The sequence below is a fragment of the Castor canadensis genome, chromosome 4 (assembly GCF_047511655.1).
Source record: "Castor canadensis chromosome 4, mCasCan1.hap1v2, whole genome shotgun sequence".
NCBI lineage: Eukaryota > Metazoa > Chordata > Mammalia > Rodentia > Castoridae > Castor > Castor canadensis.
The window spans coordinates 160,571,773-160,594,289 of NC_133389.1; the positions used below are offsets into that span (position 1 = coordinate 160,571,773).

Below are 22,517 nucleotides of genomic sequence, written 5' to 3' on the forward strand. Positions count from 1 at the left end.
CTGAGTCATTTACATGAATTGTAGAAATTTAAAAACATTGAAAGTACAGAAAAAAGAAACCACTCAATCCTAACATTCAGGGAAGTACTCTAACATGTTGATATAGATGTTGTTTCTTTTCTGTTCTCCCCCAAAAAACTGGAATTATATTGTATATAATATTTCATATCCTACTAGTATGGTTTCATGTGATATAGTAAATACTGAATGGTAATTAACTATTATTTCCTATTATTTTAACACAAACATAATATATGCTAGAATACAAATTAAATAGTAATTATTTAATCAACCACTCCTTATTTGTCCTTTATTTATCTCTGATTACTCTTGAAATAAATATACACAAATATGATTTCAAAGTCATAGAATGTGAATAGTCTTGACTTTTGATACGTTACCAAATGTCCTTTCAAGAAGGTAGTTTCAGTAAATTTAACATTGACTGAAGTCAGAAGATAAGTAATTAGCATAACACTGAAGCTAAAATTCATGCTTCTATTATAAAAGTGTTCTGTGTCACCTCAAATGGAATTAGCAGACTTGCCAATTATTCATGAGCAATAATGAGCAAAAAGAGACAATGAAATCCCAGTAGCTCGTTGGAGCATGGGCATTACCCTCTGATAAAATACCATACAGACAATTTTTACTTGATTTTCTAGTTCACAACTAGTCTTTATTGGCTATCTTGTCCTCCATGAAGAATGGCTGACCACATACATGGATTCTCTTTCAGACAGATTTAAGTTATAAAGGAAAAACTTAAGATATTCCTTCCAAAAATACTGCTATTTTATTTATTGTTTCTTGGCAGTACTGGAATTTGAACTTGGGGCTTCTCTTGCTAGACAGGTACTCTACCACTTGAGCCATACCTTTAACTCTTTTTGCTCTGATTGTTTTTGAACTAGGGTCTGCTTTTTGTCAGGGCTGGCCTGGAATCCCTATTTCAGCTATACTCCTTCAGTGTAGCTGGAATCACAGGCACATGCAATTATACCTCGCATTTTTTTTTTTTTTGGATTATATGGAGTCCTTTTGGCCTGGACTGGCCTTGAACTAGGATCCTCCCTATCTCAACCTCCCAAGTTGCTAGGATTACAGAAGTGAACCACCGGTACCTAGCTAATGTTTTAAGAAATTGACTGGAAATATACTTCTCACCTTCCTGCTGTATCTACCACATTTCCCCCTTCTTGTCCATTACAGAATTTTTAGAATGATCACACATCTATCCATAAAGCATTCAGTTACAAGTTAAAAAAAAAGAAAAAAGAAAATCCCTGGATGACAGTAGTTTATATAGATAAGGGGTTAATGTATTTATAAGAGGTAGTGACAGACATGGTTCAGGTGATCCACAGTGCCCATTTTCTTCTCTGACATCCTGTGTTCTGGTTTTATTCACTCCAGGTATAAGATGGCTACTTGATCTATGACATCTTTTTGAATTGAAAGCAGGATAAAGACAGAAAAGGAAACAAGAGACTTTCTTTTTAGTAAGGCTCTGACTTTCTGTTTGGGAACTGTTATTTTCTTCAAGGATAATAACGTCATTTCATTTGTCAGAACAATGTCCTATGTCTACTGCAAAGGATGATGAGGAAGCAACGTTTTAGGGATGTACTGCTGCTAGAATAAAGACCAAGCCAATCAGAGTGGTAGTGAGGAGGAGAGAGGTGTGATTATTGGGAAGACAAACAACTCAGTTTCCATGGTAACGTTGGAAAATCATTCCTCTTGTGTAATAGTTTAAGCTAACTCTTTAAGAGTCATCTTAATCCAAAGAGGGAAATAAAAGAAAGGAATATGTGACAAGTTGACAGATATTTGTGGAAGTGACTGGTGGGCACATACAAAGTGCTTTCCTGCACTCACATATAAAATCTCCCAGATTAATTTTGAGATTACAGAGTTTACCACATTTAAGATCAGTACCATTCTCATCATCAGTCCTTTCAATGACTAGTGATTCTACTTTCTCAAGAGAGGGGAAAAGTGAAATTAAAAGAAATTAGATCATCTTTCTACTTCTAAAACAGTTCATTATTTTTCATGATCTAACCACATAACCTTCATCAAAGCAGAAGGGACATGTACGATATAAGAATGCTTGTGCAAATGGCTTTCTACGTTAATGTTTGGCATTAAGTTTCAATTTCAGAAGTGTGCCGAGCTCATCCTAATAGCTTTCTCAGGAGACATTAGGTGATGTTCTTTTGCTCTAGGAATTACTCTTCATTAGGTGACAAAGAAGGAGATTCTAACTGCTGTGCAGGAAACAAAGCTTATTTTTCAGTCTACATTTGAAAAATTTCAACTTAAAAAAATATTAAGAGAAAGGTAATATCTCAAATAATATGAAAAGAGTATTTATTTTTCAGGAGTCACATTTTAATTCACATTGTTCATATTAAAGAAACACAGTATCCACTTCCAACCTCCTATCTAAACATTTTCAAATAGAATCAGATTATATTGCACTGAATAATAATCTCATCAAATCCCTTTCTTCAATAATATTTATCTGCTACCAGTGTTGACATTTATTTCTTAGAAGTATTATGTTGAAGAGCTTGACTTATTCTTGGAAAAAGGATTTAGAAAAGAGATAATAATAATAATTTAGATGCAATCCTACATGTTAAAATTTCAAATTAAGATACAACCATGATCAATCAATTTAGATAATACTTTTACCATCAAAAGTTCAATACATAGCATCTGCTAGCAATTCCTGACAGAAGTAGTTATACCTTTTTAGCTATTAATGGTGGATAGTTTATTTGTGTAAGTAGTCTTTCTTTTTGCTATATGCTTTACTCTACCATTGAATGTCAAAACTTCACAGTCAGGGAATATGTTTTATTCAAATTTAAAGGAGACTTCTAATACACATTTCATCTTATACTTTTGGTTAACTTGACTGTTTAAAAATTTTAAGAAATAATGTTATAATTGCATTTATATATTTTTAAAACTTTAATTTTATAAATTTACAGAAGTTTAAAAACATTAGTTTAATATATTTCCTATACATATATACAGGAAATACACATATACAAATACAGGAAATATTTGGTTACATTTATTTCTAGACAAATATAATTGTATAGAACAATTCTGAACCATGACAGTCCTTACAAATACAAATTGCGTACTTGACAGAGGACCTACCTATTGTTTCTGCCTTGTTTGACTATCAAGACTTGATTGTATTTTTAGATAAAAAAGAACAAGGATTAGAAAAAGAGAAGAACATAGTAAGATGTTTATCTGGTAGAATACCAATAAAAGTATCTGGCTGAATTTGGATCTTTGGTAACATCTATGGGCAGCAATGCTTTCTATACATTTTATTAAAGATTTATTGGAAGGAATCACCTGTGTTATACCCAGTTTCCTCCCCACTAATAAGAAATAAAGTAACTATAATTCAGTTTTAAGAGCAGGACAAAAAAGAAAGTTTCTATTCTTAAGGAATACAGGCAAAATGAAGCACAAATTTAATGGATAGTCAAACAAAGATGCATATAGCCTGGATGAGTGCAGGGACTCAAAAATGTTGAATGAGTGTATGAGCTCCAGGTAATCTCATTCCACTGTATTTAACTTCCACCACAGAAGATACATCAGAGTAAATTAGGGCTGACATGAATAGATTCTTGGTCATTTAATCAATTAGAAGAAAAAAAGCTGCTCTGAGACTTTTTGTTTTTACCATATTATATAAAAATATTTCCGGCAAGTTCACAAAACAGAACTGTCTCTTCTTAATAAATATCATAGTTAAATACAGTTAAGATATATTAGACATGACATTCTGCAAAAATAAAACTATCATTTCATTACTGAAAAATTCCATTAAACACTTAAATATGTTTGTGTCTCAAACATTCCCCCACTAGATTAATGCATGCAAGTCAAGTAAAAGATGCCATGAATCTTTTTGTAGTTTGAATAAGTAAATTGTAATCTACATTACTCTTCAATATGTTGACTTTAACTTTTATCAAGCACACTATTTGTAACTAAAATATAATTATATTAAGCTTCATGAATGCAAGAAATCTTTTTTAACACTGTCTCTATAGCATCAAACCCAGGACTACAATTGTCCCGTGAATACCTATTCTTTGATGTTATAATACCTTTTATTATTTAAAATGCTTGAAACTAACAACACACAAAGTTAGAGTAGATCATATATTTGATATTTGTAGGTCACATGTAGATGTTTTTATTTTAATCCACAAACCTATTTTAATCTAAAAAAAAAAAAACATGTATCAGGGAATTTGCTGTTAACATTAGTAAGTTAACTTCTGTTGTGATTCTGAATTTTAAATTATATTCCAACCAAATCAAAATAAAAATGAAAGTTTCTTTTCCATAAATACTCTGTAGTTTATCTTAACTGGTTCTGTTTCCTTAAGTCAGGGGTTATTCCTGTTGTATTTAAAGTTGTGCCCTACTTTCTGGTATAATACAAAGCACAAGGAGATACACAGTAGTCAAGGACTACAACAAAAAGTAACTATAGAGAGAGAGAAAATTTTGTGGTTAGGAGTAACAGGAAATATCTGTTATTATTCAAAAATGCTAATAGCACACAATCTTATTGTAGACAGTATGCTTGGTATTTGTAAGGTATGTTCAGACATTTTCACTGTTATCTCCAAAACTATTTTATGCACCAAACTGTTATTAGTTGCCAGTTGAATGATGATTTCAAGCTACTCCAATCCAACCAGATTTCCCCCAACCTACACAAATTACCTATTGTATGCTATTCAAATGACTAAAAGTGTGTTTAATATTGAACTCTAAGTCTACCTCATATTGTTTCTTAAATTATCTTTAGAAAGGTTGTAAAGTCACAACATGCCATTTGAAAGACCAATCCTCAACTGTTAGCCATTTGACAAGTTCTTCCCTTAATTTTCATTTCCATAAGTCTGATAAAGAAGGAACTGTTTGTGTTATTTAAATGACTTTTTTATACTCTTAAAATTTTCAAATATTTATTTATTTTAGTGAATTTGTGGATGACTGTCCATTAACAGAGTCATTGATATTCTACAAATTTATTTTCTCAAAACAAGATATGGTAAAATATTGAGTCATATCTTTGTTCTCTGTCCTATACAAAAAAATCATAATTCTGATAAAATATCCTTACTGAACATACAGATTAATGTGAATTCCTTAGTAGGCCTAAGAAGTTGACGTAATTGCTTTGACCTCAAGAAGAGTTTATAACTACTTCATAAATAAGGTTGAACATCTTTACATTTTTCAAAAATAAAGATTATAATTGTGAATGCAGATAGACATATGACACTTAGCCTACATCGTTGTGTCCTGTAATCTCAACAGTCAGAATCTGAGGCACAAAGACATCAAGTTCAAGAACAACCAGGGCTACATAGCAACACTCTATCTCATAAAAAAAAGACAGAAAACAAATAAACAAACAAACAAAAAAATCAAGTCTGCTCACTCGAATTAAAAGCAAAGCAGCATTAAGAAATGATTAAATTCCGGGTATGGTCTTGTAGGCCCTGTAATCCCAGCTACTAAGAGGTGGAGGTAGTAGGATCTTGGTCTAAAGCTAGCCAGGCAAAAGCCAGAGACTCTGTGAAAAACAAAACTAAAATGGGGTGGAAGTGTGGCTGAAGTGGTAGAACACCTGCCTGGCAAGTGGGAGAATCTGAATTGAAAAACCTACTACCAGACTGGAGGTGTGGCTCAAGCAGTAGAGTGCCTGCTTTGCAAGCACAAAACCCTGAGTTCAAACCAGAGTCTCACCAAATAAACCAAAACAACAACAGAAAACCTAGAGCCATCAATAGAAAAAAATTTAAACGGTACTTCAACCCTTTTTACTTTAGTTGTTTTTCAGATAGATTTTGCAATTTTGCCTGCCTCAGAACATACTTCTTCTACCTGTGTCTCCTGCCTACCTGGGATTACAGATCCAATCCACCACACCCAGTTTGTTTAAGATGTAGTGGGGAGAGGTCTCATAAACTTTTTCCCAGGCTGGCTTTGAACCTTGATCATTCCATCTTCACTTTCTGAGTAGCTGGGATTACAAGCATGTGCCATTATTCCTGTCCCTGGGTAAACACTTCCACTCATGAATCTTATGAAGTAAGAAAAAAATCTAATAAGCAGGAATGAAATACTTAACATCAATTCCTGACTATGTACATAAATATCTTGCTTTTCAGGAATGCATTTACAGGTCAATCTTGGGATTAAAATAATAATGGAAGTTAAATAAATATCTAAAATATTGCACTTGCCTTAATAATAGTGATGCCATCTAAATAATGTACATATCAGACTTATATTACTTATCTGAGCCAAAGGGAACAGGCAAGAAGTCAACATACAAAGTGGCAAAAGTCCATTTTCAAGACAAAGCTACAGCAAGCAGTTACAGGACTTCCTCAGATATAAAGCAATATATCTTTCTCACTGTCATCATCTTAAGCCACACAAGTCTGTTGGAAGAAAATGATACAAAAGTAATATAGATCATACCATCCACCTGTGATACTTCATATATCATCTCTGGAATGGACTTGGTCCAGGAATTCCTGTATCTTTCCCAAATGCAGACCTTTCAGCTGGGAGCACAATGAATTGCTGCTACCCCACTGGGTCAGCCCTCAAGGTTCATTATTAATAAGCTGAGACTCTAAAGGCTAATGAGAACTGGGTGCTTGAGGAGACAATGGCTCATTCATCATCAATCAAGCTTTGAAGTTTTTATACAGCTGATTTAAGGAGAGTTGAAGTGTGCAAAATTGAAATGTCACATTTGTATTGAGAGGGGGTAGAGGGTGATAATGTAAATGAGTGATGTAACCCTCTATCTTTCAGCTCAATGATCAGTGTCAAAAGCTCATGGATGTGAACAGCAAATGTTAGGAAGTAACAGTGGGCAGTTTTTTTTTTTTTATCAGAGCAAGGCAATTTAAGGAAGAAATTATTAGGACCATTGGGTGAAAATCAACGTAAGATGGAAAATAATAGCAAAAAATACCTTGATTTCAACTGAACAGAGCTAAAGAATGCTTGACACAATGTCCACCTTGTTAGTATATACTTCAGGGTCCATTACAGATTCTAGCATCTATTGTTTCTTCAACTCGCACTCTGGCAGCACTGATTATCTGAATGGCCATCTGCCACAGAGAAAATGCTACCCTACTTTCTTTTTTATTCTTTTGGGTACTTGTCTTATTTCCCTATTATACTGTAGATCCTTCAAGACTAAGAACTATGATGTACATTCTTCCATGTTCCTAGTTCCAAAGGGAGTGTCAAGAGCATAATAGAAATCAAATGGTTTTTGATGATTGATGACTAATATTTCTAACAATTGAATGCTAGCATAATATTAGTGATACACTAATAATAGTTGCATTATAAATCACATAAAATATTGAACAAATTGTAAACCTAATGCCTTCATTATTTCTATCGAGTAGGTAACTAGTGACCCGCTTAAACTAACTGATACTCTCTGGAAAAATAAGTATAAAATCTGTCTTGTAGTAGTGTTTACATTATGAATGTAAGATTTCCTTCTCACATTGTTCTCTAGCCTTGTTGTATAACTTCATGTGTATGTCACCAAGTCTAATGTTTTTATTCTAATAACTTCTACAAATGTGTTCTCTCCTTTATATTTCCTTATTTCTCTTAAAATCAAAGTAACATGCAGTAAAATTCACCTAGACTCAAATTTTATGTTTATCATTAATACTCTCATTTCTTCATACTTAGTTAGTCATAATGCCTTAAAACTAGTTCCTCATAGTGTTTCCTTTTATATCCATGGTACTCCTTAATTCAGATGCAAACATTTCTTACCAGATTTAACTTTTTGCCTTCATCGTATGCGAAATCCAACTTCATATGGAAGTCATGATATATTCTACAATATGAGTTGGTAGATAAATATCCTAGAAGTAGATAGATAGGTAGGTAGACACTGAACAAGACACCTTTGCCTATTTTTGTATTTTCCATAAGTAGATGGCCATGGCATATATGCTTTTGTGTTTGGTTCCTGTTTCCTTAACATTATGTTTGTGAAATTCCTCAGCAGTTTTCATTCTCATTGCTCAGTGACTTCGTGTGCCTTATCAATTCTGCATTGGTTGGTGCTTGGATAATTTCCTCATTTGGGTAATTATAAACAGTTCTGCTCTGGTTGATCTAGAATATCAACCAGATAGAACAATAGGCAACCTCACGTGCACATGTATGTCATATGTATACCTGGAAGTAGAATTGTTGGAATATGGTGACAGTAAGTTTTCCAAAGTAATCTTACAATCTATATTTCCATAATTAGTATATATGAAATCCACTGGTATCTTTTGGGAGGAGCAGGACTGGGGTTTGAACTCAGTGACTTTTATGTACTTTGTGCTTTAGTCATTTTTTCAGATAGGGTTTTGTTCAGGCCAGTCTGGGTCCACTATCCTTTTACATATACCTTCCATGTACTTGAGATTCCAGGAGTAAACCACAAGGCCCAGCCTGTTTGACTCTCTAGCTTTTTACAAGTCTTGCCTTGAACACTGATCCTCTCAATCTCTACCTCCTTGGTAGCTGGGATTACAAGCATGAACCACCACGTCTGGCTCCTCCAGTTGTGTTTTAACCATGTCAGTCATTGTGTTATATTTTATTTGTGTTTTACATTTCATACTAGTCATTCTAATTTGTGTTTGGCATTATTTAAATTTTCCCTTAACCAACAATGAATCAACTTGAACACTTTAAAATACCATCTTCAAAGTGCAACTTTTTAAGGCAAGAGTTTTATTTCGGTTGCCTTTAGAAACGTCTAACTATGTATGAAAACAGTTACAAAGAACCGTGAAAAACCCGATATGTCTTTGAAGTTATTAGCAAACATTAAATAAATTAATGCATCAGAAGTAACTCCTGTAACTTAAATATTTTTGATAGAAGGTCTGGCATAATGTTTTGAAAATGACATTCTAAAATATCTAAGAAAATATATTAAACTAGATTGATTGTTATAAAATAAAGTCCAAAATATGAATACTGGAGGGTAAATGGAAAAATTTGTATTAGGCAAATGTCTCTCACATAATAAGGATGAACAGAATCAAATGTATATAAAAAGACAAAGTAAAAACTTGATGTTTTCTTGATATTAAAATACAATATTCCTTTGCTTTAGTAAAGCTCAAATGTTTGTATATTTCTATCCACAGAAAGCCCTCATTACAGACAACAATCCTCTTAAATAACTACTCCAAGTTTCTAGACAATGTAATTGCTCCAGTAGAACAAATCAGCAGAGTTCAGTGTTTTCATTACCAATAAAAGGGAAAGTCATATTAGTAGCCAGAAATGATTTGTCCCTTTTATTTACAAGCTTTAATACAATAAGCCTGGGATATAGTGCAAGGTCACTTTCAAATATCTCACCTACTATATTAGTTTGTATAGTTTTAATAACTTCTCACAATGTGCGATTTCTTTTCTACTTCTTCAGAATATTTCAAAAAAGTATGATTTTCTCTGATGACAGTAATAATAAAGAATATTGTCATGTGTGCTTGTTGCTGACAAGTTGAAACTTGCAAATAAAAAAGAAAGCAAGAGAAAAAAGAATGATTTAATCTCATAAATTATTTTTTGAGAAGACTGTATAAGATATTAGAATATAAATATGTGAATTGAGGACCTGGATATCTCAGGTTAAAAAGCTTATAATATTAACAATAAAAATAAAACATTTTATAAAATAAGACATTAAAGAAGCCATAAAATAAGAATACAAAGTAGCCAGTACTAGAACACTTTAAAAACTCACAACAATCAGGAACATTTTACATATACTTAAAGAAAATTTTAATTTTGATAACATGAATGATTGAATAGTAATGTCATCATTTTATAAAGTATTGGTTGTCAAAATTTGAAATAGCAGGCACCATGAAAAAAAAAGAGAGAAATAGCTTTATGCTTCCTGTATAATTTCAAGTTAATATACATCGCATACATTGTAATGGATATCCTTAAGCTCCATGTCTTTCATTTATACCTGTGTTCAGTGCCTGTGCATCTGCACCATGCAGCCAGCCCCAGGTAAAGACAGAAAATGATTATCGGTGAAGAAATTTCCTTTGATTCTTCCCAGTCAATGCCTTCCAAACCACTATTCTGATTTGCATCTCCACAGATAAATTTTTTTGTTTTTTTTATTCATCTATTCATATGTGCATACATTGTTTGGGCCATTTCTCCCCCCATCCCTGCCCCCTTTGTCTCACCCCACACTCCCCTCACAGGTAAGTTTTATTTATTTACTAACTTCATATACAGGGAATCACACAGCATTTTTTCTTGCCTTCTTTTACTCAAAATAACACTTTGAGGTTTATTCACACTTCTGCCTGTGTAAGTAGTTTGCTCATTTTCATAGCCATGTGTTATTTCATTGTATGCATATACCAGTTCATAATTTAAGCACATTGTTGCTACTTTTACTGTGTGATTTCAGGAAAGTTAGCTTGGTTTCTTTTCTATCATTTATGATTTACAAGTATTTACTTCTTGGGTTACAGTGAGAATTACAGATTTTGTATTTGAACTGCCTGTTGCATACTAAGTATATCAAAAGTGGAAGCTATTTCAAAATAGGTTGTTAATGTAGCACAGGAGAGAGAGCTTTCCACCTAAAGACTACTAGCTCCTAGGAACAGATAAGAAATTCTGTAACTTACTACCACTCCAGTACTGAATAATTTTGGATACTAGTTCAGTTAACCCTTTCAGTCATATCTTGCTACTTTTGTAACCACACATTGTAACAGCATTTAGATGTGTTGTTTCTATATTTCTTCAGTTCATACTGGTGCGTAGTTCACAGATTATATTGCTCCCACTCACAATCTCGTTGTGACTTTCATCTCTGCTGCCACTGCCATTGAGCTTCAAAGAACTATTAGGGTCAATTCCAAAGGTCCAGGACAAGGAAGAGCTTTCCTTTTTCCTGGCCAGGGTCTGGCATGTCTCCTGCAGCAGGAAGTATTAATTAAGAAATGCAGTACACTATTAAACATATCTGTTTATCTTAGGGTTGTACAGGGTAGTGGCATTGCTCTACACTGTTGTTTAAATTTAAGGGTCTTTTGGTTGTTAAATCAATAAAATAGAAAATAAAGAATAGATGTGTTGGCCAGGTATAGTGGTCAAATCCTCTAATCCTAGCTACTTGGGAGGCTAAAATAAGGGTTTGAGGCCAGCCTGGGTAAAAAGTTCATGAGACCCCATCTCAACCAACAAAACTTGGGAATGGTGGCATATGCCTGTCATTGTAGCTATGCAGGATATATAAATAGGAGGATTACAGTCCAGGTCAGCCTGGGCATAAATACAAGATCCTGTTCAAAAAAAGTAACTAACTAAAGCAAGAAGGACTAAGAGTATATCTAACCCAGTGCTACCAATGGAAAAAAAGAAAAAAAAAGAGTAGATGTGTAACAAGCATTCTCTAGTAACCAAAAGTATTTGGTTAATACAAGGAAAGAAATGTAGTTGCTCTCTTGAGGAAGACTAGCTATAACCAAGAACTCTGCACTCAAAGCTGATTAAGGTTTAGTTATATACTTAAGCTATTTGGAGAAAAAAGGACTCATTATAACTCCTTCAGCAAGTACTGAATAGATCATTATATGTCATGTTCCCTCGCACAACCACTGTCACCCTCCCCCACTGTAAAATTCTTTTCATGTTGTGACATCTCATGTCATAACGTAATCGGCTCCATTCAACAATAATACTCTTATCATTGCTTACAACTTTCTTTATTGTCTTCTAAGTAAAAAAAAGCACCCTTTATTTTAGAATGTTTTATTTCTGAAGGTTAATAAAAATGTTTAAAATTATGTGAATTATTTGACTGCTTCGTGAGGCTGGACATGAAGAAAAGACCCAAATGTTAAAATATCTAAAATATCAGATGTTTCAGTCAACTCAAGATGCCAACATTTCAAAAAAAAAACTATTGACATATGGATAATGGCCTTGGTTATGGGGTCATGGGGTCACACTGAGTAGCCATGATTCCATCTTATGAGTAACCACTGTAGTCACATTAGTTATTCTCCTAAAGTCTCAGTTCCCTTGTCTACAAAGTGTGGATGCCAGTGGTTCTGCACTCACGACACAATGATAACGAGAAAATGATTTAATAAGTAAGTGCTCACCAGAGTGACTGCCACACAGCGAACTCTCTTGTTGGTGTGCTGAGCATTATTACCAGGGGGATGAAGGAAGGAATTCTCCAGTAAGTAAATTTTTCCATCCTGCCAGATAATCTTATCCATTTCCTCTTATAAAAATACTTTCCAAAGAGTGAAAATTGGGACAGAACAACTAATCCAGCTTAGAATAAGTGGGTTTACGCATTTGCTCAAAAAAATATAAAGTTTTAACCTACTAAACTGAAGTTCAGCTCTCTTTTTTGGGAGCATATAATGAGTTCTAGGAACCCATAAATTACTAATATCCTCAAACCCAGGATGTTTATTGCCCTAAAGGCATAGCAAGTGAGAAACCAAATGACCAAACAAGTTGCTGAGTGCCTCACAAGTAGGGATGAAGCTAGGATTCCAACACCTGCCTATCTTCCCCCAAATCCTTTGTTCACCATGTCATTAAAGTAGTTCTTCACAAATGTTGTCATTATCTGAATATTTATAATACTTCTCTTAATGCTTAAAGAAATCCTGTGAGGGAACTATTACTGGCCTCATTTTATAGTTGAGAAAATTGAAGTTTAGAGAGCTAAATAACTGGTAAGACTTCTAGACAACTATGATTCCAACTTAGTCTAACTGCTGACCTGGGATCCTGCTTTTAAATTTTTTATTCTATGTTCCATATATTGTAGGAAGGGAAGACAGAGAAATAGAAAGTAGGAAACATAGCAGCAGAGGTGAGGCACACTGTCTTACGCAATCTTCTTCTAAGTATAATTAAGAGCTCACAGCAATTTCCCTGAAGTCCTTTTAGAAAATATTTTAGAGTCGAAAGGTAAAATTGTGCTTTTAAAGGATTGTTTCTACATGAAAAAACTGCATTTAAAAAAAATCTTGGCTCTGTTAGATGTCTGGACTACATCCCAACCTCATCACTGGAGGTGCATTCCTTTTACCTCTGTCAAAAGTAGGCACAGAGGAAAAGGCAGCACAATAAAGCGTCAAGAATTCAGCCTACTTAAGAAAAAGCCCTTCAATTCAGTAAAAGACAATTTAAAAAGAGAAAGGCAATTTTATTACTTTCAAGTACTGTGGGAACACTATGCTTAGTCTTCAGAGCCCTACTATAATGAATAAGGTAAAATGATTTTTAATTATCATATCCAAAGTTACAAGTCTGAGAAGAATTGCCTCATGTGCTTAGTAACTGCATTTCTGAGAACAGAAAAATGGGTAGCTTAACTGAAGGGCATTTGGTTCTCTTAACCAAATCTTCATTATTCTAATGATGACTTTTTTCCATATTGTTGTTAAGTAATTAACACAAAGAATGCATGATGACTAAAGATTTGAATTAATGAATTAAAATCAATGGAAGTTTATTTTAATTTTAAGTTTAATATTCTAATCACTTTAAAGGCAAATAGGGAAAGCTCATAGGATGGAAAAAAAGGGAATCCAAAATTAAAACACATGGGTTTTTAGCCTTCTGGAAGTATCTTTTGTGCAGGTAAGCATATGGATTCTACACTTCTCAGCATTATGAAAGAACATAAGCTATCCCCTTGGAATATATGTTTTAAAAATTATCCTTTCTTTGACATAATTACAGATACCTATCTTTAGATATCTTATTAGATAACATTTTATTTATGATAGTAGAAAAAAGGGAATTGATTCTATTTGGGAGTTTTCAGGTGTTTTATCTTATCTACATTAGTTTCATAAGTGTACTGAGACATAAGACAGGAATATAATACATTTACATAGAAGAGTTCTTATTCTACCACTAGCAAAAGGCTATGCTCAGTATTAAAGACATCATCATCTTTCAAAGTACAAAGGCTTTAAGTAAACTTTTCTCACATACAAAGTAGACTTAGAGAAATATTTTAGAAGTTTCATGAAAATAAATGTTTACTTATGAATTTATGTAAGTTTAAGTTGGAAATTTTCATATGACTTTAAAAACTAGAGTATTGCAAGCCAGGTGTGGTGGTTTAATCCGGTGGTTTAAGGTGTCTGTAATCCCAGGTACTCAGGAGGCAGAAGCAGGAGAACCTTGAGCTTGAGGTCAGCCTGAACAGCTAGGGAGACTATCTCAAATACAAAATTTTAAAGAAGGAGTGGGAATTAGCTCAAGTGGTAGAGTGCTTGCTTAGCAAGACAGAGACCCTGGGTTCCATCCCCAGCATGGCCTTCTCTCCTCCAAAGGGAAGACTATTACAAAGATAATCTTGTATACATTCATATTCTATGGCTAATTTAGTTTTGTAGACAAAACTAAATGTTTATAAGTCATATTTATAAGAATTTTACATTAAATTAAGTTTCAATGATCATCTCCACCTCAAGCTACTTACCTTGAGTTGCAACTTAAAAAAAAGACAAACCAGAATAGAATGAAAATTTGGAAAACAAATTAGGCCCATATGAGCATAATTTAGGAGTACCATCCATGCCTTCAATTCTAATCTCACCATTGATATTTACATACCCTTCCTTCAATTAGATAGTGAACCACAAAACTATTACTTGCCAAAAAGCTACCAAATAATGAAAATTGTTGCTAACAATTTTCTAAGTGGCTGTAGTCCTCTATTTTCATTTTACATCAGAGCTCGTAAAAATTAGATGACAACATCTGGCAAGCATTGTTCCAAACTAGATGCTAAACATAGAGTTCTAAAAGTGTGTACTGAGATCAGAAAAAAATGATTATTTTATACCTTAAAATTCATTTTTGAATTAAAAATACATTTAAAGTATCTTTTTTGTAATAGTTTAGTATTCTATTTTCTCTGGAGCTTCAAGAGTTATAATCTAAATTGCAGCTGAAGGAAGCTTAAGCTAGCTGATATGCACCTAGCTATTTCCATGCTTCAAAGCCTTCAGAACCATCTGCTTGTTGGCAGGTGTAATTAATTAGCTAAGTGGAAAAGATGCTCCTTTTAGAGTGAATAGGAGGTAAGGAGGGAGAACTCTGTAAGAGCCGAATCCTAGGCAGACCCATCGGCTGGGTGCCTTTGGGCAAATTTCCGGTGCTGAAAACTCATTGAATTTAATGGTTCTTAATTTCACAAGATTTCTAATTACAGCTAGGATAATAAGATGTGATCCAAAAGTTGAAAAAAATGTTGGCATGTTTTCAAGGAAAATCCTTCCACACAATGTAGACATCCTAAAGTGTGCAAGTTCATTTATTTATACAGTTTATCCATTTATTCATTTGACTTTTTTAATAAGCAATTTTAAATCTATTTGGCTGACAGGTGGCAAATGCATATTAATGATAGGAAAATGTTTCATGTTAAATTTTGTATCTAAATCAAATTTAAAGACAGTGGAAGAAAAGTCCATCCAAAGTATATCATTACCCATTTAATGGATTAAAAAAGAGTATGTTCTAAGAACAGAAGTGGGAAAGAATATAATACAAAGATCACAAAACTTCTATATAGCTTCTATGAAGGTACTTCTAACAAGTCCAGAAGACAATGAATTCTACAACACATCCTTCTTTAAATGCTCCAATTGACAAAAACAAAGTTCCATCTTAAAATCAAGTGCTTCATGGTGCTTGGCTTTAAATGGCTTAGGATGAAGTGGGTGTGAGAAACACAGAGTGTGGAACCTGGAAAGTATCTATCACAACTAAAAGTACTGTCCAGCGCCGAAGGATTGTCATTAAGTTTGATTTTGCTCCAAGTGCCCAGAAATCTAGAGTTTATTGGAAATATTCCCCAAATTTTAAACTCTCTTTGCTATGTATATCTATGGTCCAATGATCTCATCTGGTTTATTAAAATAACTAAATCTGTGAATTTCTAAATAATGACTGAGACCTTACCTCAATAATCAGATTAAAATGGGCTTTCCTGATCTAATCTTCTCAGCAACTATACTGCTGATAGACAATGGAATGGGAAAAGGAGGCTATAAGAAGGTGAGAGAAAAGAAATAAAAGCTATGATGACATAATTATCTCAGGACCTTTACAAAACCACATTTTAGGGAGTAACATCAGGTAATGACATCACTGTGCCTGTTGTACTCTGTCCATCAGACAATGCCTTTGCCTAAAAGGAGACTGAAAGAACTATGGAGTGACAGGGGATAAAGATCACAGCAGACTTCTCAGAAGGTACACTGAAAACTACATTTCAAATACTGAGTGAAATTAGCATTGGAAATCCAGCCAAACAATCAAAATCATCAATCAATTATGAATAGTATAGAAGGAGACATTTTCAGATATTCAAGGACACAGTAAATTTACCCTTCACCATTTTTTCTTTATTTTGGGAAGGGTAAGGGAGAGAGGTAGAGATTCATGAAGATACTGTTCAAGAAAATGAAGAAGGAAAATAAGATAGGAGAAGATATATAATCTGGGATCCAGCACAGAAAGTCAGTAAAGAGAAATAGCAAGCTGCAAAACTAATAAAGAGAAAACTAATAAAGCAGACTGCCCAAAAAGAAGGATCTCGAGGACAAAGGGGGCATGACACTCTGAAGTATCTGGCGAAAATTGGACTATAATAAAAACAAATAGTCCAAGAAAATGGAAGCCAAATAGAAACATCAAGAAAAATGAATTTTAAAAAACTGCACAAGAAAATGAATATGACTATAGTACAGTTTTTTGGTCTCTGCCATGGATGATTTTTATAAATTATAATAATAAAAATACTCCATCGTAATTTTTAATTTAGATACAATCTTGTTTTTTAACATGAAGAGTTAAAGAACAGAATTTTCAAAATTGATGGCACTCTGTTTAATAAATAAAGACAGGCAAATCAAGAAATAATCATGCAAGGTAGAGTCAGAGATGTGTTAGAAATCACCAGAATAAACAGCTTAATGAGCTCCAGATCAGACAACACAGGAAGCTGTTGGTTTTTAACCATGGAATGTATTGTTTTAAAAAAAAAAAAACAGAGAAAAAATAGCTGGGACAATACAGCCATGGTTATGTGTAAAGAACTTCTCTGAAGCCAGGGTCATACACTGCCAAATGTCCTAGTGCAGGTGGGTCTTGAGTTGTGGTGCTGTGTGGCTTTGAAACTTCTGAAGAAATGAATTTTGAAAGGTAAATATAAAAAGAGAAATCCAGCAGTGACTGGTTCTATTGCAAAATGTGTACTTCCATCAATTTATCCCAGGAAGAGTTCAATGTCCCTTCTCTCTCATATATTACTTTTCTTCAAAGTACTCCCATGTACTGCCCTGTATTAGTCAGTTTTTAATAATATCAATATTTTAAATAACATTCTTTATAGGATTCTTTGACACTATATTACTATACCTACCCTAAAAATATGAAATCCAAGACACATAGAAGTTAATTGACATTCTTCAAGACTGATAGGACAATGAGCTAGGTCTCCTTAATTCCTTTGAGCTACATCCCCACTTGATTATATTAATTATTTTAATAGTACATATTTAATAATACTATCATTAAAACTGTGCTTAACCTCTCAGAATTAATTCATCAATAGCATGAAGAATCTTAAATCAGTAATTAGTTATTCTATTTTAATCAGAGAATTGGAAACAAAAATCATAAATGTTTATATGTTTATATGTTTATTTATAAGAAAAATATTAGAAAGTTGTGAAATGTCTAGGACTAATGAACTGAATATTTAAATGTGGCCCATGAATATGCTAAATACAATGTAGCTATCAAGATTAGGTTTACATAGTACTTGAAAATGTGGTTATAATTTCATGAATACATGAGCAAAAAAAATTGGCAATACAGAAGTGTAAATACGAGTATAAATGCAATTTGTTTAAAATAAACTTTTCTCATAGAGATGCATACATGTAATGCTAGAGCAAAATGCCCTTCTTTGCTCCTGGGTGATGTTAATAAAGCAATGAACTTCATTTTCCTCATCGGATAAAGTTCATACTACTTCAGAGTAGAATAACTGAGATGATGTATGGGAAATTTTTCCACAATTACTGTCAAAAAGTGAGATATGTGCATCTCCTGCAGGCATTTGGCATATAACATCTAACATGATTGTATCATATTAATTTATTTAGAATACTAAAGCAGAACATTAAAATTAAAATTTCAAAATCATAGGTAGTTACAAAGGAAATAAGAATATAGAGCTATTAACCTGAAAATCTTAAATGAATAAACCTTGAATTCTAAATACAACAGCATACAAAATACAGTCTTGTTAAGGAACTTACTCTTTTAAACTGATAAAGATCAAACTAGGCAGCTTAGTGAAATGGGTAAGAAGCAACCAAATGAAAAGTGAAAATTACACACACACAAAAAATGGTCCATCTCTAGTCTTTCTTGAAGAAACCTGAAATCAGCTGGAAATTCACTCATCAAGTGAATCATAGCCTTTCGGTTGGAAGTTTATACTATCTGATGTAACAGATGAGGAAATCAACCCAAAAGTTTCTCAATAATGTCTCAGCTTTATTATGAGTGTCAAATATAATGACAGGTTCCAGAGCCTGTGCTCAGTTCTATGGCACAGTTCTTTAGTCAATTACTATTTACATATATGAGTACATAGTTATAAACTGTGCTGAGCACACTACAGGTAGTGTGGTCCCATGTCTGATTTCCAGAGACAGACTCAGTTGGTCCCAGTATAAATAATACCTTCTTTTCTTCTCAACACACTTCTACCTCTCACAATGAATTGTATGGTAAACTTGCTCATAAAAAATAAGGATTTATGAAACCTTTTTATGAAGAGTCTTCACAAATGGAAATGTCAAGGTTAAAGGTATATACTTTGAGAATTTCAAAACAATGCAAATGGTTGGCAAAGAAAGTGACTTTTATAAAGTGAATGTAACACTCTAATAGAATAATGCCAGTATTCATGGGCTTGATTTGACATATAGTTAGTTATAAAAAAAAATTATTATAGTTATTTAAAGTAATACTTTTTATAATTCCTTATGTATTTTTCATAAAATAACTTTATGATGAAAAGTGTTTGGCTTTACTAAGGTGTTATGTTTCTTATTTGCCAAAAAAAAAAAAAAATTCAGCTGTTTGTTTCTGCTCAAGGCAGTGAGGTAAAAAGCACTCTTAAATTTCTAGAGATTGTCAAAAACTGGAAAAATAAAAGAAAGGATTTTTTTCCTTTAGGAATTTCAATCCCTCAATTATTTCATTTTCAAAAGACTCCATTATTGTGACAGCTAAATTTCTGTATTTTTATGATATATAATACAGACAAAACATATGTTTGTTTTAACTGTCTATAAATTCTCAACTACTCATAAAGATAACTTAGCATGTATTATTCATGAATAAACATCTGTAAAATCTAAAAGTTTAATGGCTTTTGAGAAATTATAGAATATTTATAATATTGAAAAAATGTCACACAGCTCAACTAATTTTGAATAAAATAGTTATAAAAATCAATCACCACCAACAATTACCACCATAGTCACCCAGAATAACACAAAGCTCTCCTGAACAAATAATCAAGTGATTCAAAGAGAGAAGTCCTTGTGATTCAGTACTACACATTTTCATCCCCTGCTTGTTGAAATGCTGTCAGTAGTTAACAAGTAATGGAGCTGGAAATACTATGCTCCCAGAGGTAGTTTTCTAGATGAGATGCAAAACTCCAGGCTTGACCATAAGTGGCCATTAAAAATCCCAAGGCACCTTTCAGGGAAGTAGCAGTGTTTGCCTCGGTGTCCTGGATTGATTCCAACTAACTAATTATGCTCTGCTTGCCTGTATAATCATAGATTGTTTTAATGTGAGAATGCAGCTTCCTTGTTGGGTTATAGTGCCTGGGTCTTCTTATGAAAAGTCTATCCTCCTAGAGTTATAGGGGGAACTCGTGGCTGATCATTTCTTTTAAACAAACATTAAGCCATGATCCTGCTTACTATCTGCCTAAGATAAAAAAAATGAATGCCTTAAAACTGAATTGGTACTGAAAAATTTTGACATGCACATTGATTTAAGCAAGGTCCTAGAGGAGCCATGGGGAACCTCTATAACTGGAGTCCTCAATAGAGCAGAGTACGTTATTGTCAAAGAGGGTGCCCTGACAGAGGTAGGCAGTTCAAAGGTAGGTATAGTTACAATATATTTGATTATAACTACTTGATAGCAAATATATAGACACGTATCAATCCTGCAAAAATTCCACCTTCTATTTTCCTGGACAAAACTTTGCACAGATATCATAACTATTTTTTTTATGCTGTGTCAGGGAAGGCTGTTTCCTTAAATCCTTAACACGTTCTTTCTTCCAAAGTATTAGAGCTTTGCTGGGCATGTATTCATCAAACTAAATATATTTTCCAATACTTCTTACAGCTAAGTCTTGACCAATGTGTTATGGGAAGAAGTGAGAGGTGCCATTTCTCTACTTTGTCTTAAAGGTAAGGTGGAAGACATTATCTTTCTCTGTTCCTTCTTCCTCAAGGACACATGATGGAGAGACATTTTTAATTCTACATATAAGAGTAACATTCAAGGGACTTATGGTGTTACAAGATGGAAGAATCTGGGCTCTCATCACTATGGAAGCCCAAGTAGCCGTAGTGTGGCATATGCTGAATGTCTCTAGGCTTCTATAGCAGACAGATGAAAATTTCTACCATGTTAAAGCTACTATTAATTTTTTTCCACTATTTCTTCTTCAACAAATACAGATGACATTACATGTTGATGGTGATAACTTCTCATCTCTTTCACTAAAAATTATTTTATGATAACTAGCTTCTTTGCTTTGTAAAATTCTTTACAAAATGAAAGTGATAAGTCCAAACTATTTTTAATACATTCTAGGTACTCTGTTTATTGTTTTACTTGTAATTTTTCATTTAATCCATTCAAATATTACACTAGCAGGATACTATTATTACATCCAAATCATGGATGAAGAAATAGAGTAAGTGGACCAAGGTCACATACTCTTAAATGACAGAACTGAGATTCAGTCTCAAGCATTCTGCTTATAGATACCCTAGATCCATGTGCTAACAACAGGAAGGCAGATAAGGCAAATAATAAAAGTGTATATATAGACCATGTCTCTGAAAATTTAGAGATCACATTCCTCATCTCAAAGCCAGAGTTGTTTCATAGCTCCAAGCCACCCTTGCAGGAATGTACACACAGAGTTAAATAATCCTCCAAACATTTTTTCTGACAGAAGCTAGAAATCTGTACTTTCTAATTTTTAAGAAAGGAAAATTTTAGATGTTTAGGAGGCACTGTGCTAGATAAAGCCTTCTGGTGTCCTATCAATGGAGAAGTTGCAGTGCATTACTACAAGTAGACAGGTATGACGGACGTACATGTAATGATACAATGAGATACAGGGTCGTCAGAGATAATATAGGATACCCTGATCATATAGCAAAGGGCTAAATTTAGGCAGACAGTCTTCACATACCAGCAGACATCTCAGCTGAGTTTTGAATTACTAGTGTTTACTAGTTAAATATATGTGGGGGGTATTCCAACAAGAGAAAATATCAATTATCAATTTGCCAAATGGAAAGCCTATTATCTTATTTTCAACTACTCTCAAGTGGGCACAAAATAAACACTATAATTAATTTAGTAATGGATAATACGTGTGACTCTTGACAAAATAAGAATTATTAGTTCCTAGAATAAACACACTAAGCCTTGACTGTATTTTTCTATTAACTTCAAAGTTGAGTATCTATTTATGAAAAAACATTGAATATATACTTTTAAAAATTATTCTAAAGGACAATAATGAAAACAGATTGTATGAAAAGTGATGTGGCCAATTCTCTTGAAACTGGGTGGAAGAGAGGCCCACTATTAAAGGAAAAGAGAAGCAAAAATGTAGTTCTTATCTTCATTTACACATTATTTCAAATTTATCCTTTAAATACTCTAAAATAAGCGAGTGACATAGTTTTAAATGTCTAAAATGAATGGTTTAACTTTTTTCTGTTTTCCATTGTTTGAAAATATTGATAACTATTGAAAGATAATATTAGCTTCTGACAGCCTAAATTTCTGTACTGTTTATTTCTAAATGCCACAATATAAGACACAAGTGTTATGATTTAAACATTACCTAAAAGCTTACCTTGCTATTATTTACCTGAAAACATGCATAATTATTTAGATAAAAGCATTTTTCATTCATGTATTCAATTATTTATTTGTTTGCTATTTCAGGAAAATATTTTATGATTAACTTGGTCACACTGTGGTAGACCAGTTGTTGA

At 33.2% G+C, this 22,517-nt stretch overlaps 1 protein-coding gene across 13 annotated transcripts in view; it reads right to left on the bottom strand.

Moving 5' to 3' along the window:
• Erbb4 (erb-b2 receptor tyrosine kinase 4) overlaps positions 1-22,517 on the bottom strand; it is a 1,037,871-nt gene that overhangs the window by 361,937 nt on the left and 653,417 nt on the right. The window lies entirely within an intron of this gene.